The sequence below is a fragment of the Ischnura elegans genome, chromosome 10 (genome assembly GCF_921293095.1).
Source record: "Ischnura elegans chromosome 10, ioIscEleg1.1, whole genome shotgun sequence".
NCBI lineage: Eukaryota > Metazoa > Arthropoda > Insecta > Odonata > Coenagrionidae > Ischnura > Ischnura elegans.
Window position 1 is genome coordinate 25498292 of NC_060255.1, and position 15813 is coordinate 25514104.

The window sequence follows — 15813 nt, forward strand, 5'->3', positions numbered from 1 at the left end:
GATGACTTACTTTTGTAGCTAGTTAGCGCAAATGCCATTTTTTCTCATAACATAAGGTATTTTGCTCTGTAAAGAACGCAAAAGTGCTTAAAACGAGTCCTTTTTGAAAGACATAAGTTCAAGAAATTCTAAGGAGCAGAAGATTTGTTTTTAAGTGTATGATTCAGCATAGAAATAAACGGCCCTGATGATTTTTGTTGCATTGAAATTGATTACTTCGTTTGGACGACAAATCGCGAACTAGGGAGTCTATTCTTTTACTGGCAGTTGTCGTCCGCCTACTTCAAATCACAAACCCACGATCGGCGCAGATAATTCGGATCTTTCAAGATATGTTCACCTCTTGGGTAATCAAGAACACAAAAATCTGTAATACATTGGATGTCACGAACTATTCTCAAATTATAGCCATTTATTTGCCGACTCAAAGAGAGTTTCTCGTTGTCCTCTTTGCGCTTTTATAATGAATAAAGTTCGATGTTCAAGTGCGAAAATTTCATTCGATTCAATCGCTGCTAAATTGTCCAATACCTACAAATATACTTTTACTGATATTTAAAAAGATCCATCAAAGTTTCTCCAGAAAAATAAAGTTGATTTTATGCAGCAGTCTAACTAGCTATAGAGCGTTCCACATTTAGTTGACAGTATGGGCTCTTATGGAGAATCGTTTCCCATGTTAATCTCCATAAGGCGCGGTGTTGTCAATAACAGCACGAAAATTAATGTTGCGTTATGCACTGATTAAAAATTGCATTCTAATGTAGAAAGAGATGTTGCATTCATTGGTGCCAATAGTTTTCCGATAAAAATTATAACAAAAGCTATAAAAAACATTTCCTTAAATTTCCGTCAGAAACGTGTATTTTTTTACTTTATCTTCTTCTCGCAATTTCTGCCTGACCGTTTTCTGTATTGGATTGAATCTTCTGCACAAAATTCTTCACACTATTTTCTCTTTCAAGATCTTCACCAATTGTACAAATATTGAGTTAAAATGTTGTTATGACGACGTAACTTCCTTTAGGACAAGAAAATTTTGATTTTTGCAAGGTAAAAAGTAGTTGCTTACTAACTTACGTTTCTTACGTCGTATGTCCCTATATGCTGCGTATTAAATGTGAATAAAACTACAAATTTATTTTTGGTGAAAAAATCATTGACTTACATCAATTCTGAAGCGAGTTACAAGGTTTTGATCTTAAGAAAAAATATTACGGCGCCGCTGGGCCGGGCTTCTTGCTTTTTCTTTCGCGCTGAGGGAAAATTCTCGGGCGGAAAAGGAGTTTTTTGTCAATGCATACTATGAAATGTATTTATCTATTCGTTTGATATCCTAAACAGAGAATACTCATACGTCGTAACAGCAGTGTTTTTATCTGAATACATTGATACACGAAAGTAAGCAAGCGGCTTGAAAATAAGACGCTTTCGCCTTGGGTGTTTCGGTCCCATCGCGGAAACCAAGAAAGAGAATATCTCATAATCTGTGCGAAACACTACACCATCCAGTGCACGCCTTTCACAAAAGGGGGCTTGGGTTTTTTCTGAGTTCCTTTCATAGGGTGCCATAAAACCTGCACCAGAATCGACCCTAGCCGAAGGAGCCATGGGAAGAATTTACGAAGGCGTTCAGTTTGTCATTGCATTTTTTGAAGTGAACAAGTGTTGTGTGGTCTGCTGAATTTGAGAGCTGTGAAGAGTGTTTTACACTTATCTCTTCCGTAACGCACCCAATCACCATGTCCGATACAAAGAAGAGGAGAAAAGGTGAGAAGCTCATAAGCCGCGAAAGACGGTGCTCAAAGTCTTCTCGTACTTGAGGAAATCTCTCAGCATTAGTGAGGCCTTCGAAGGCTACTAGGTGCTAGGAGTCCACTATTTACAGAGTGAGAAAGGAAAGCTCCCGTGGACCATTGGTAACTCATTCAAAAACCTAAGACAGCCTTACAAAAATTCGAGAGCAGTGATTTTCGACGATTTTGTGAGATCGGGAATTAGAAGGAAGGTACATGAATCCTTCGTGAAAAATATTCCTCCGACTTTAAAATCCATCTTAAACTCGGTAAATATGAATAGTATTCTCCCAGATTACATAAGGACAACACCATATCGTCTTCTTTTGGACATAGGCTTCGTGTACGAACGCAGAGGGAAAAGAATCATCCTTATCGAAAGGGATGATATTATTTGTTGGTGGCACAATTTACTATTTAAGGCAGCCAAAAAAATATCGTCGCGAACACAGGACGAATGTATTCACAGGCGAAAGTTGGATTAATGTTGGACAGATAGTGAACATTAGTTTGCGAAACAAACAATTAGAAAATCCGCGTCAAGCTTTCCTTGCTGGACTAAATACTGGGCTTGGCCCCCACTTCCCGAGGAGGGCGATTTGCAATTATACACGCAGGAACGGAAAATGGGTTCATAAAAGGAGCATCGCATGTGTTTCTGTACAAAAAGAACTCAATGGATGAGCATGACGAAGTGGATGGCGAGTGTTACGAGAGATGGTTTGAGCACTCACTTCTTGCAAACTTACCCGAAGGATCAATTATAGTGATAGATAATGCCTCATATTACTCATGGAAATTGGAATCCTTGGCTACCACAAGGTGGAGGATAGGGAACATTAAGGAAATTAGCTTTGAAGATGTCAGCTTGAAAAGAGATCTTTAATTTACAATAAACCAAGTACGGGAAAATTTTGAAAAATTAAAGATTGATGATGTCTGATACAACTTCGCCTTTCATGTAATACTAGCCAGAGCCATCAAATATTGCATAATATGGAAGGAATAGAAATTTTGTCTCATTCAGGAGTGGCGATAATTTTTATTATCCTTCAATTTATTGTTATTTTTTACATTGCAGATTATTCATTATTCAGCTTGTGCATTGAATAAGTACATACATAAAATAACAAAAGACTTTTCCTTTTATATTGCAGCAAAGGTATTGTAATTTACGCTCAAAACTTCCTTAATTTACGCCGTCTTTCGTGCGATCCCGAACTCCTTTTTGAACTTAACCATTTTGGCGCTCTATTATGTGTGGTTGCATACGCTGTTAGGATGCCTGCCGGCGGAGCGGAAGCTTGGCAACACTGTTATCCATAAGGCCCGTACTGTCAACTAAATGTGGTTAACCAGCATAGTGGCGTTACTATTGGGGGATGATTGCGATACAACCATCCTCCCCCGGAACCCTAAAATAAAAAAAGTATTCGTATTACAGTAATCCCTCCTGTTTATAATACGGGTATTATTTTTTTTATTTTGGATTGTCATATCTAATTCATTCAAATTAACAGTTTATTAACATAATTAACGATTTCTAGCAGTTTTACTTCCTAATATACAGAAAATATACAGTAATAAACCTAATATACAGAAAATGTTCAAGTGTTATTGTACCAGAGTGGTGTGCTATTCAATTTGATCCGTACCCCGCCCTCCTCAGTCCCCGCCGCTTCCCCCATCAAAGCCTAGTCCTTATCCAACATATTATACGGCCACAAAAATGGGCTCGTTCGCCAAATGGTTTAAACTGTTGATTGTGATAGAGTTAGAATAATAAAGAGGCCCATATTTTCCATTTCTAGCCTCGATACCTTCATCTCGACTACTCACGGCGAATAATTGACGGCCTTAAATCTTCAACATAAAAGTTGATGACGTCACGCACTCCTGCCAACCGGGTCACAATCTCCTCCTCGGTGTGCCGCAGTCCCATACCCTTACCAAGAGAGCGGTTCTCCCTGAACGATGAAATGAGCCCAAACTCTAAAAGCCGTTTTACATTGGGTACGTCATTTCGCAGGTTAGCACCGAAAAAATATGTTGAAATTGCGAGAATGCGAGCTTGGAATTAGAGCAGGGGCTACTTTATCACTATGGATCCACGAATTCTCGCATATGCTCTAGAAATTCACAGCTTTACACGACGCAATATTGATAGCGCCTTCGTACATACCTTCGTCAGATTGCGGAATGACAAGCCCCGTGTAAATCGGTCCTAATGGCGTCATCAACTCGTTACTAAGTGGGCAGCAACTTTCCTCTTCTTTTATCTTAAAATTGCTAAATAATGGCTGCGTGAGGAAGATTTTTTATCGTAACTTATCTTTCTTTCCTTTCCACCCATAGAATTATTTTGGTGAATTTTAACGAATTGTATCGTTGTTCAAAGGAACGGGAAACTTTTCTCGGCTTGAAGCGGTCGTAGTTATGTAAGACCGAAACACAACCAATGAATAAGAAAAGATAGATTTCAAAATATCTGTGACCAAAACTCGCTATTTTTCGGAATTTTAAAATTTTTCCTATTGCTACAGTTAGACAGGTGAGCAGTTGGAAAAATGGATTCGTACTTAAGCGCAAGAAATACCAGGTGAAGGTTTTCCCGTCACAATTGACACAGCCACTTCATTCACGGAGAATTTAACGCGCACGTGTAGATACTACTATATATCCTTGAAATGTTATTTCACCAGTTAAATGATTATATATAAATTAAGTACGAATGTACTCTCTCTCTCTCCAACTGCCTCCATCTGAAACATTTTATCTCCTTGACGAGTCTCCGTAATCCATCCTCGAGAGAGATAGAGGCAAGGTTTATCCTCCAAAGACGCCTCTCATGATCTTTATGTCACAACCGCGTAAAATCCCGGGGATGTTTTTCTCGGATTTGTCCAGAATGTAATTTCAAATCGCCCATTTTATTTGTTAATTTTCCAAGTAATTTCTTAGTTGCTCTATTTAAAGTGGACGTAGGCCATCGAGATGGCCCTGGTTTCCTAACCTAACTTCGCCGTTTCCATCCGAAAAATTACAGTTTCGCTTGGAGCATACGCGATCATCTTGAAAATAAGAAAAGTAAAACCTGTCTAACGCGGCCAGTCAAGAGGTTGACGAAAAAGTGACCGCTTAAGGAGGAGAGATATGAAAGATTTTAGGAATGAGTCATGTTATAATGAGCCTTTCATTAATTATTTTACCTACTATTGGCACTTTATTCAGGCTAGAGGTTTATAAGTTTAATGTTATTCATAGATGCCATTTCCAGGGGTATGAATGAAGAGTGAACACTGGTTGCAGGCCTCGCAGGGGAGATTGTTTACGTAGAGCTTTTAGATTGGAAGAAACCAATTTACAAACTGCATCCAAGAGTATTTTGAGGATACTAAGGCCGGGAGAGGTCGCTTAGGGATTGGCCGTTGATTAGCAAAAATATGGCCGCTAGATTACTCATACGGGAAACACATTTTGTTCCCAAGCAAAGTGGCCGCTTATGGAAGTGGGCGCTAATTACATACAGGTGTTCGTTTGGGCAGATTTCATTAAACGTTACAGGCCATTGGCTACATGTATCCGGATATTATACGTAAATATATAATCGCAAGGTAGGTTCGTATCCTACCGACTGCGCCATGTTTTATCTGCTTGAAACACTTTAAACTTTGAAAGTATACACACAAGTATTAAAGAATTTACTACTGTATTAAACTCCATTTATTAACAACGGAACTCACAAGACCATTACACTGGTTTTCACACAACACTCTGTCAACTTAACCTTACAGTTACCAATCTATAACAGTTACAGGAAAAAACAATTAATAAATGGAATAAAGAATAAATGAGGAAGAAGAAGAGCGAGGAGTACCAGAAACACAGGACTTATTTTGAACATAAACAGCAGAATGTTTGGGCGGCTGTCGCTCCAGTACCTACTGTTCATCTTCGCATACACTTAACGTAAAATCTTTTTCAAGCGTAATTTAAAGCTGCATGCAATGCACATCATAGATATATTTTATAGCTATGCTGCTACAAATCTCCTATTAAAGTCTGCAAGACAAAAGTCTGTTATCTTCCTACAATCGGGACATTTTCTCATTCAACCATATCAAATCCCATTCGAAACTCTTCTCACAAGTTGCAGAAGCGACAGGATAAGGCGGTCGCAAAGGCGCCAAACCGTCTGGACTAATTAACTACCAGTTAAGCCTTTCAACGAATATTTCGCACGCCCTCGAGATACAGACTAGCCTTTTCCAGATTGACAAATACCAACAATATCTAAAGCATGAAAATATCCCAATGGAGTGACTAAGGGCCGTATTTATAGTCCGCTTCTGGGAGCCTTCTATCGATAGAACGCTTCCACATGTCTTCCAAGTACGAAATCGGTATTTATAGACGCATAGTAACCTTCTGGAATACACCCATTGTCACAACAAGCTGGGTGAGGATTCAAGCTTGCCCTGCGACATAATCGCGAAGTGGTGGAAGCAGGAACTAGATTAGTTCGAGATGAAGAAGAATCTCTGTGTTATTGTGTAATGTTTTTTAGGCTCAGTTGCTTCTGTAGTACTCTCTTGAAGTTATGTATACTTATTTATACCTTGTTAGCTATTATTATGATTCATATGATATCATATGCTTAAGTATTCCTGCGATATAGCTTAAATGTTAATTGTAGTTTTTTCACGGTTTAAAAATTATTCTGTTTCTATCTTTAGGATGCAGATATATTCCCGTTCATGAAATCGGTCGCCAAACAATTCCAGAAACCTCCGTTTACACTCTTTTGATGCTCTTCAGGACGATGCAGTGTCGACGGAAGAATTTTTTAGTTGTGTATAGGGAATGACGTGTCTTTACGCAGGATTGCAAGTTTATTTCCTTCTTGATGCTTATAATCCTTCCGAATTTCTTCGTACGAGTTGTGATCACAAGTTTATGTAACGGTACTAGTTTTCAACAGAAAATTTCGGTGGAATCGTGTTTGAAATAGTGCTACGTATCATGACTTTGGTGCATTAATGCATAGCAAGAACTACTCGACATCGCGAGTGTTATCTGTTATGAATTATTGACAGATTTAATAATAAATGGTGCTAAAATACATGGCGAAAGTGTTTTCTTGTTTCTAATGTCTACTATTTACGTTTGTTCTGTCAATTTGAATATAAACGTGGCCAAAAGTGATAGTTTCCAAAACATCACCGGCGTCAAACGGTAAACGTCAACTAATTTAATTTCCTTAGTAAGTACTTGATTTTTATGGGTTTTATGAAATTGATTAATATACTTGCTAGCTGTGGCAAATATGTTTCGTTTGAGGTTTACAATTTTAAAAATACTTCCCACCGTGTTATTAATGAATTGCCAATCCTATCAGTGTATTTCAGCTTGAAATTAATATATTTTATTATGTGCAGTTTCAGAAAATTTTAGTTACAGTTTATACATGTTATTTAAGAGGCAATAAGACAAGACTACAGACTGACTGACTGGCAGAATAAATGGAAACTCCTTAACAAACTCATCATACATGACGAATTATGCCGTAGTATTTCATTAATAATAATAATTATTATTATTAGTTTCCCAGAGGACATAATACATCATGATACATGATATCAAGTGTATAGGGCCTGTCAAAAGAAAATATATTTATGAAGGAAATGTTACAATACACTGTATAGATATTCTTTTGCCCGACAAAAACACTTCTCTAGTAAATAAACTGAAACTGTCTTTTTAAAAAGGTTAACACTACTCATATTTTTAATGGATGCAGGTGATTTGTTGTACAATTTCATACTCATGAACTCAGGCCTTATAGATTGCAGAGTAAAGTTTGATAATTTGACAAGAATTACATCTCCCGGTTTCATATGAATAGAAGCTATTGTTCATAATAAAATTGGCAATATGCTTTTTATACAAGTTGCAGTAAGTATTTCAAGGCTTTTGAAGAAAGGGCAACAATAAGCCCAATACTTTCATCCAGGGGCGGATCCAGGTTTTTTTTCTGGGAGGGGCACAAGCAAGGCCGTATCCAGGATTTTGTTCTGGGTGGGGCACAAGGATACCTCGTAATACAAAACGAACGCAATGATAATGGGACCGTATTAAAAATCTTGCATATTTTTGAGTGTCTGGGGGGGGGGGGCACGTGCCCCCTTGCCCCCTCCCTGGATCCGCCTATGCTTTCATCTGCACATACTTCCCACAAACTTCTTTTATATGATGAACAAATCGGTAAGTAGTGAGGAAGATCCTCATATCACGATACCATATGACATCCCAGAGTAGAATAAGCAATATCATAGGGTTTTCAGAACGTTCTGGCTTGCAATGTGCTTTAGTATTGAAATTTGGTAAAATATTGGTTTCACTTTTTAACACAAGTGTGCTCTATGTGCATCCCACTTTGAATTACTAATTAATAAATTTCAAGAAGTTTTATACATTCCACATTATTCAAATTATTATTTTTGCACCACAGCAGATCATTCTCCTTGAGGCTGTGCTTAACAGAAAACAATGTCACCTTGGTTTGATCATCATTTAACTTTAGTTCATTGTCATCACACCATGTTTGCATGCATTATATTTTTACAGGCATCAATTATCATGCTAACAATTTTACTTTTTTATGACATGGTTACAGTATCTGCATACATAATAAACTTTATGTTGGAAGTTGCAATTTTATTGGGTAAATCATTGATAAACATTTAAAAAAAGCAAAGGACCCAACACAGACCCCTATGGTAAAACTTTTTTATCCTCTAACATAGATAAGAAATAGACAGTCCCATTTTCCAGAAGGCTACTCTGTTTTCTTTCATGGAGATATGTTTTAAGCCAATTTAATTGAACTCCCATATTACTTATTGATTCACATTATTAAGTAATATGACATGAACCACAGCATCGAAGGCTCTGCATAAATCAAAAAAATACTCCCATTACCTTATTTTCACTATTCATCTCCTGTATAACATTGTCAATGGCATTAATTAAAGCCAACCCTGTTGATTTTCCATGCTGAAAACCGCATTGGTGAAGTGATAATATGTTTTGTCTATAAAGTTGGTCAATGAGCCTTTTGCAGAATATACACTCAAATAATTTGCCAAATTGTGGTGGTATAGAAATGTACTGCGGTTTTGCAGGTTATTTCTGTCACCTTTATTCTTGCATACTGGGACAACCTTGGATTTCTTCAAGGAATCTGGATACATACCTTCCTCCAGGGACTGATAGTAAAGGTCTTAATTATGAGGGACCCACATTCTTTAATTGTATTTCCCATTATTCCATCTAGTTCAGCAAAGTTTTTCTTGCCTATCCTGGTAAAATAGGAGCACAGTTCACTCTCTAAGCATAGTTGAAGTACATGGGGCAACATATCTTATAGTTTACCTGAGTAGCTCTTATTTGGGTGGAATGGGCTGCCTTGTAAAGGTGCAAGAACATGCAATTAAATGCATTGGATAGCACAACTGGGTTTGTTGTAGTTTTCTCTTGATTATCAGTGACTTGGTCAGGCAGTATGACGGTGGTGGTATTGAGATCCCCCAGCTACTTTAGAATAGTGTGAGGTATTTCGAAACCTTTGGTCATTACATATTACCTTTTTGTTTTTTTTTTTCAATAGATATTAAAAATATTTCTTAAGGAGAGAATACTGATGTTGCAACCCATCATCTTTACTGGACTGAATTTGCATACACAACATTTTTAGCACCCTATCTATATAATTTTTAGATTTCAGTAATAACCCAATTTTTGGTGTTGTCCCTCCTGGATTGCTCTGACTGCAGTGGAAAAGCTAAATCGAAGTAATACTTAAATCTATATAAATATTTGTTTTAGCTATCATTTAAAGATCTTTTACTATACATGCCTTTCAATCTTCTTGATTCAACAGGACACAAAAATAATTCGAACTATGCTCATTGAAGAACCTACATTTTCTTAGTGTTTTTGCCTGATGATGCTCCTCATGCACATGGAAAATAGATACTATAGCCGAATGATCTGATAATACTGGGTGAAATACTTTAGTAATAATATTGACTTCATTATAATCAGAAAAAACATTGATCAGACGTGTTTCTGTGTCAGCTGTAACTCTTGTTGGATTTTTTACAAATGGTTTCATATGATAGGACTGTGACATTTGCAAAAACTGTCTTTTATCCTACCCATCCTTCAATAAATTACAGTTGAAGTCACCAAGTACAACAGTTGGCCTTGACATTTGATTAGTTAAATTGTACAACAGATTATCTAAATTTTCCAAGAAGCTGTTAAAGCAGTAAGCAGGGTAAAATGCATACTGATAAAAAAAATGTAATCACTATGGGCAATAGTGTACTTTACAGCAGCACATTCAAAGAACAGTTAAGAATTTAGGTTTTTCACTAAATGTGACATGTTACTAAACACTGCTGAACATTTTACACCTATAAATATGCCATTACGATGATCCTTCCAACGAAAGGAATCACCAATAACCTAGCCTGGTATTGTTATGGCTATTTCTTTCATCCAATGTTCACTTACACCGATAAATTCAGGTTTCTCCATCTCTGCTAGTACTTCTAATTCAATTAGCTTACTACTAAGGCACTCAATTTTTAAAACTAGTTTTTTAAGCTCTGAACGTCACTTTGAATGATTCGAGTCAATAGACCCTAGGTTGTGGACTAGTCAAGATTCATAAGTATCAATGGTTGCATCACTACTTCCTACAAAATTTGACTTATTAACCACATTACCAAAGGCAAATCTCTCTTAACCTGTATCATCAGCCCATAAGGTTACATCATACAATTTATCTAAGGGCCACCTCAATTTTAAAAGAAGCAAACATACTTTGTTCATCGTGGGTCTATTTTTGAATGAAATTTTAATTATCTGACATAGGATCTCATTCATTGTATTAGGATGAATATGGGCCACATAATAATTTGCATGAATATGATAATATAATATAGGCAAAATAGCCACTTCACTCCCCCATAAATATTTACATTTTACCACCATTATCATGCCAATGATTTCCAAACTTGGTGTCCTCATTTCACATTAGATATCCTCTGAATGGATGGAATAGGCAACCACAAATATTTAAATAATAATTTATTGGAAAAAATGCAATATATGAAAATAAATCAGGTATAGAATTCTCCTAACAGAAATATGAATTTGTGCTTCAGCAATCTCCTCACTCTTCTCGAATTTCTCTTGCTGCTGATTCCAATGTACTTGTTTTTGCACATGAGAATTCTGGGTTGTCATTTCATCCAGTGAAAAGTTTCTCTTCTTCATTTAAGATAATCAGCATGTAATTTTGTATTCTATCTTCCCTAATTTAGACCTTTCTTCCTGAACATTTCAGGCTGAAAATATCATAAATGGATGAATATTAACAAAATAAGCAGCAAGCACTTAATCCTAAACCAAAATTGCATATTTCGATTGCTTTATCATTACTCTTGCATTTACTATTTAAAAATTTAATTTCTTGCTTAATTTGGTAATTGCATCATTATCATTTATACATTTCCTTTTCAATTACTAAACATCAAGCTGAAGGCTCAGTACATTCATGATGTAGATAGAATGCTGATTTACCTTACCTTCATGATTGGCATTCCATTCCAGATTATTATTAATGATATCATGAACTTTTTTCTCTCATTAATGTCATTTATTCGCAAGGAAAAAATTTCATACAGAACAGGGAAGGCCAGTTATATCGACTGTCCGATAGAAATGGCACTAGTAAAGGCGAAAGGGCCCTGATCGACATATATTTTTTTGAGAAATATATAACTAAAACGAAGAATTTGACTCGAGAATATTCGTGAGTTTTGAAGGATTACAAGTTATAATGACTGGCATTTAAATCTACCACTTAACATTAACGTATGTCAAAGAAAGAACTACTTAACAGAAATAATAAATAAAAAACAAGCAGCTGACCATTGTGTTACCTGTAATAGATTGTCACGTTGGAACATAAAATCAACAAGTAACGTGATTCCAAATGACATTTCGATTCCTCACTACTCAACTATCTCTCAGGGTTTATTCGCCAGTTGCTTTCTTCAGCACGCGAAACCACGTTGGTAATTTTTGTTGACACTGTAATAAAAGCAATACCGTAAAATGCTAACGAAATTGACGAATACATAACACCTACAAATATTCCCGCTATGTTTAACGGAGAATAATATATTCGCTGCATATCTATTCAACTCAATCAATCACATTTCTCTTACCTTTATTTCAATTTATCCTTTATCGGCAATGATTTTCATCATGAAAAGAAACTTCGCGACTTCGCTGATTCAGTTGAATTTATTTCTCAAAACTATAATCGGATTTATTTTTCCTCGCGATACTGCTTCTTTATAATATTTCCTGCAAATTTCCTGTGATCTCAAACCGTTTTCACCCACATCTAGTGAACTATTCTTTTCTATTTCCGAAAATAAACAACATTCGTTTGGCCATTTCCAGCGGTTAAGCTAGAAACAATGGAACGGCGAAAAACAAATCTCTATCCTGTCGTTGTCAACGTTGCCACGTATAACACCCACAAGCCACCCAGTCGGAAGTCTTCCAAAAGAGGTTTATAAATACCGATGTCGAGAAGTCGTCTGGAAGCCATCCGGATGGAAGACTTGTGGAAGTCTTCCATGGAAACGACTATAAATACGGCCCTAATTCAGTCAATCTTCAAAAAACAACTCCGCACGTATTGGAGGTAGAAACTTGATGATTTGAGTATAATGTTTCCCCATTCCCATGTAAATTAGGTATACTTAGACGTGGGTTTCACGAAAGGATTTTTCTAGTTATCTTTAGGCTTTTTACCCAGGAATTTTTTTAACTTTTCATGAGGACCTCAGACTCTGGTATGGAGCCCGCTACGCAACCTAGCAGCTTGATTACCAATGAGATAATACATTATTATTTAAGGTATTCTGCCGGTTAAGAAAGGTTTAATTTAATATAAGTACGATTGAGAGTTGATTCTTCGCTTGAATTTGAGGCAGTTTACAACCAACTCGATTTTATAAAAATTCATGAAGTACACGGGTTCAATTGTTTGAATTATGACTTACAAGCATCAGAATATGATTTAATAGCGCAGATTGCTAAATTTATGAATTTATTGTTGTAATTGATGTTTCCCCTGTATCAGAACATTAAAAAACTACCAGAATCATTATGAGACACAAAAAGAAAGCTATACTATGTCCAGATATAAAACTATATACCTCCCCCACCTCTACTATCCATCATGCCATAGTACTATAGTATATTTTAGCAGACTCAATCAAGCAATACGCCTACTATTTACCTATGGTGTTTATAATCCATGTGAGATAAATTAATGTAAATAATAAAACAATCTATCTCTTAATGAGGCACCCGCGTTCAAAATAACTGCTCCGGCGTTCTACTTACGTAGAATAGAATTTCAAAACAAACTAATTTATCTACCCGGAAAATTTAACGCCAAAAAAATCCTTCATCAAACTATAGGAAAAGTAACCAAAGAAAATTATTTTTTGTGAAAATTAAAGGAGGGAGTGGCCATATCAAATCTCGAAATGACCGCTCTGGCGTTCTAGTGTTAAATGGGCGTTATAACCGACCCTAAACTGCATTTCGTCTACCACATTCAGACCGAAAAAAGGAAGCAATGTCCATGCTCAGCCTTCTTTACCGCTTCAAGGAAATTAAAGATCCCTTTGCACTCTATTCCTAGTTTTCAACTATTGTCCTTCCTATATTTTCATATTGCTCTCCAATTTGTTCATGCCAACCCCGACTTATCTAAATTCCCTTGATCGAATGCGCCACTTTGCCAAAAATAGTCGGACGTAGAGTCCCATATATATGCAATATGTCCTCTGATGCTGTGGTGTCTTCTCTCTCCTCATCTAATTTACAAAACCTCAGACTAAAAGTCTTACATTAACCATGTCGCTCTCGTGGGGACTACCGATGGTCAGTCCCTCCAATGAGGGTTCACCCTCGACTCCGAGCCTACAGTCCAGCCTGCGAGAGTTGTCCGATGGCACTTTAAAAGGAGGGGCGGAGAGCCTTGAGCCAACATGGTTTGCAACCTTGGTCTGACGTTTCCGCGGCGTTTCTTCATATGAGTCTTGGCTTCCGGGCGTTCCTCCGCGTTAAGATGTCCATAAGTGACGACAGTTTCTCCAGCCATCCTGCTGGCGTCTTCAGGTCAGAAGACGCCAGCAGGATGGCGGAAAACTGTCGTCACTTATGAGATACTTTGGAGAAACTGTCGTAACCTATGGACATCTTAACGCGGAGGAACGCCCGGAAGCCAAGACTCATATATAATTTTGTTTTTTTCCCCGGCGAACAATTGCAGTGAAGTTTTCTCGGGTTTCACACCGGGTCAGGTCCTCCATTTCTCCTTCCAACGTTTCGATGAACAACTTGCCCATCGAAACGTTGGATGGAGAAATGGAGGACCTGACCCGGTGTGAAACCCGAGAAAACTTCACTGCAAGACTCATATGGTTTGCAACCAATCGTTATCCTCCAAATGCACCTCACACCCTCGCCTAGTCATACAACGTTGTCACATGCATATGAAGCACTGAAACAAGCCTCAGCCACCATAACAAGCCCCTTCTGCGAATCGCCAAAACAAAGGATTCTTCCTTTGGATTCTTCACGCTCGTCGTCCCTTCTGGCTCCTTTCTTCACCGAACCCTTATGTTTACATGTGAGGTGGGCGTTTCCCTTTCTTACCAACGGACAACTCTCGGCGGCAGGACTGTAATCCGACCCTTTCCCGAGACCCAAGCTCGCGAGGGACGGACTCAAAACAATGGGAGGGTCCTCACCCATGTGGGCCACATGTAGTACATTTTGCATTTTACAATTCTTTTAGTGCTATCAACAACTTATTGGCTTTATCGTCTTCTTCATCACACCAGAAATACGGGCGTTTTTTGATCGTCTTTCTACGATGATTTTTAAGAATTTTGTCCAATCTGCGGTAAAAGTCCCCTTCTGACTTGGCAACGCAATTTAAAATTACTTTATATAAATACCCGAACTCCCTTCTCTGTTGAATTTTAGAATATCAACTCGTTCCACTCGCTCGCTTTCCCTACTCCATCCACCTTTCCCAGGATCCCCCTAACCTAGCGCTCACTTTTATATCGCCTTTCCTCCCTTCTAAACTCACCCCCTCCTTCCACCAATCCTTTTTACTTACCAATATCATATAGCAATTGCACCGTACAAGCCTTGTTCCTTCTGTCAGCTAATAGAATTTTTTCCCTATCTCCTTCAGTTTATTCTTTGTTAGTTTTTATATTGTTATTTTATTTATTTTATTATTAGTTATTTTATTTATTTTATTATTAGTTGTTTTATTACTTTATATATATTGTTTCATTTTAAGGTTTTTATTAAAATGTTCACTTTTAATTGCCCTCACGGATGTAGGTGTAAAATTATTTGAATAAATAAAAACATTTCCTCAATTCAGGAAAGCAACCCGATTGATCCGTCACACCGGGCCCCCGAGTAACTTAGGCCAGTACATTACTGGTTAGACTTAATTTTTCAGCCATGATTATTTATACACCACAGAATCTGAAGCACCCAATAGAAGTTCCATAGAAATAATAAATCATAACTAATCAAACACCCCTCCGCTATACACGTCCCGGAGAAACCTCAGATAATATTTTACTGATAAGACTTTAATTTATTAACATTAGTGAGGACAGCATTTTCGCACCACCACCCAATGAATGTCACACAGAAATAAGATATCGCAACTGATGAGTAGCGGATTTAATGGGAGAGATTACATTTAAGGGGAAGAATTGAAAATATGATAATCATTAAGGCGGCACTTCAAGTTTTCATTTCACTAGCATAGCATACAGTATTTAAAAATTATTGATGAATATCTAAGAGCTACTTGTCC

The 15813-nt window shown here is 37.2% G+C and overlaps 1 long non-coding RNA gene across 1 annotated transcript; it reads right to left on the reverse strand.

The window, feature by feature from the left end:
* Positions 1 to 10968: 10968 nt before the first annotated feature.
* LOC124167082 lies at positions 10969 to 12537 on the reverse strand. The gene is made up of 3 exons (XR_006866606.1): positions 12101 to 12537; positions 11813 to 11963; positions 10969 to 11215 (listed from the first exon to the last, which is right to left on the reverse strand). It is a non-coding gene; the product is annotated as an uncharacterized LOC124167082 (long non-coding RNA).
* Between the last annotated feature and the right edge of the window lie 3276 nt (positions 12538 to 15813).